Source organism: Coptis chinensis, chromosome 5, assembly GCF_015680905.1.
Source record: "Coptis chinensis isolate HL-2020 chromosome 5, ASM1568090v1, whole genome shotgun sequence".
In the NCBI taxonomy this organism is placed as follows: domain Eukaryota; kingdom Viridiplantae; phylum Streptophyta; class Magnoliopsida; order Ranunculales; family Ranunculaceae; genus Coptis; species Coptis chinensis.
The window spans coordinates 23445024-23447457 of record NC_141460.1 but is presented as its reverse complement, the minus strand read 5'-3'; the positions used below and the strand labels follow the sequence as shown (position 1 = coordinate 23447457).

General features: G+C 37.8%; 1 pseudogene; it reads left to right on the top strand.

Moving 5' to 3' along the window:
* The first annotated feature begins 1147 nt into the window (after nt 1–1147).
* On the top strand, nt 1148–2182 carry LOC147497124 (uncharacterized; annotated as a pseudogene).
* The last annotated feature ends 252 nt before the right edge of the window (nt 2183–2434 follow it).

Here is a 2434-nt window from a genome sequence, read left to right as displayed (position 1 = left end):
AGATAGTATAAATTTTTTCTCTGAGTGAAACCCCCTGGTTATTTATATTAGTCTTGTATTTTGCAATTCAACTATCATGTTTTAGTTTATTCTTGAAGATCCAAATTCAACCTATAGATCCCCTAAGAGGTAGATAAACTACCTCCCCTAAATGATTGTGTAAATCAAGAGTCTAGTTTATAGAAGTTGTATCCTTAAAAAAATGACATTTTTCATAAACAGACAACATCCTGATAGGTTAATGAATCTTCCTTAAGAAACTAACATGTAAACGTCATCGCCGTGAACAATGGATATTAATGTTTGTCTAGTGTTGAGTATCTCAAAGTTGTTGATGTGGTTCACCATATATTTTTTGGATCTTAAATGATTTGGGAGTTTAGAAGAAAGGAAGGTAGGATCTTTAGTTTAGGACTTGTATTGGTTAACTAGTTATGAAGAACATTGAAAAGCTTAAGTTATTTTAAGGGTAATTTTGACTTAACCCCCCACAGATGGGTAGCGGTTTGACTAAACCCCCTATTTTTAAAATCATTTGAGTTTGCCCCCCACTCCGTCAATTTTGTGTGTAACAGACGTTGGTATTTTAGCTATTGACCATTTTACCCTTATGAAATAGATGTTGCATTGCCCCCCACATTAACACGTTAAACCTAGCTTTGCGAAAACCCCCCAAACGTTGCCATTATTTAATTCTTGCACTCTCTCTCTCGTATTTTACCTATTGACCATTTTGCCCTTTCTGACAAATAAAGGTTTTTTTTTTTTTTTTTCTTCCTTTAGTTAAAACAAATTAAGAGGTTTACTATTAGTTAGTGTAAACCCCCCAAATGTCAATATGCTATTTGCATAAACCCCCCAATTTTTTAGTTAACCATAAACGAAGAAGAATAATGTAAAGAAGAAGATGAAATATGATAATAGAACCTGAGATCGTTGATTTGTGTTGCTAACCTCGCAAGTATAGTACCCCACTAAATGCTCCTGCCATGCTATCCAAAATCAGTACTAGATTATGATTTATTTGATGTTGAATGACAATTTGATAATTTCAGTGTTGGGCTTCCTATTTAATTAGATCTACTTCGGCAAACTTATCAAATTAAACAGCAAGACACAACATTGTATGGATGCTGATCGAATGGTAATGACGGGCAACCATTCAGCCCATGACGACAGGATGGGCTTTTGGAAATTCATGTTGGCGAGCTCAGTTGCAGACATGGTTGAACACATGGCAATGTTCCCAGTTGACACTCTCAAAATCAGTATGCAAATGTTCGGCACCACTTCCACCGCCTCATCATCTGCCCACCACCACAATACCGGTCAAGTTTTTACCTCAATTATGCGAAAAGAAGGTCCATTAGGCTTTTACTGTGGCATAGGTGTTATTGGTCTAGGTGCCGGTCTAGCTCACGCCGTTTTATTTCACGGTTTACGAAGTATCTAAAGAAAAACTAGGCAGAAATAAGCTAGGACACCGCCCGTTAGCCCACATCACAGCATCAGGCATGCTCGCGATGACTACAAGTGATGTAGTATTGACTCCATTGGATGTGGTGAAACAAAGAGGTTGCAATTAAAGAAAAGTCCTTATAGTGGAGTTAAGGATTGTGTGACAAAGATGTTGAAGGAATAGGGGTTTAGAGCTTTTTATGCTTCGTATAGAATTACGGTTGTGATGAATGCGCCTTTTACGGCTGTGCACTTTGTTACTTACGAAGCGATGAAGAAGGTTTTGAGTGAGATATCGTTAGAGAATGCGAGTGAAGAACAAATCTTGGTTCATCTAACGGCTGGTGGAGTGGCTGGTGCTTTGGCTAGTGCAGTTACCACTCCATTGGATGTTGTCAAAACCAGATTGCAATGTCAGGGTGTGTGTGGTGCTGACAAATTTAGCAATACTTCAATCCGAATGGCGCTTAAACAGATAGTTGCAAAAGAAGGGCCCCAAGCTCTGTTGCGAGGATTGAAGGCAAGAGTGTTATTTCATGCTCCTACAGCTGCCATATGCTGGTCCACGTATGAAGCCATGAAAATATTTCTTCATCATGTTCATGAGAGCTCAGTACCCTTCCAATTGTGAGAACTTTGGAAACTGAACAACTATGTCCCAATCGTGAGATTTCTTCTTCTTGTTTACTATGAACTAAAAAATTGGGGAGTTTATGCAAATATCATATTGACGTTTGGGGGGTTTACACTAACTAATAGTAAACCTCTTAATTTGTTTTAACTAAAGGAAGGAAAAAAAAAAAAAAACCTTTATTTGTCAGAAAGGGCAAAATGGTCAATAGGTAAAATATGAGAGAGAGAGTGCAAGAATTAAATAATGGCAACGTTTGGGGGGTTTTTGCAAAGCTAGGTTTAACGTGTTAATGTAGGGGGCAATGCAACATCTATTTCATAAGGGTAAAATGGTCAATAGCTA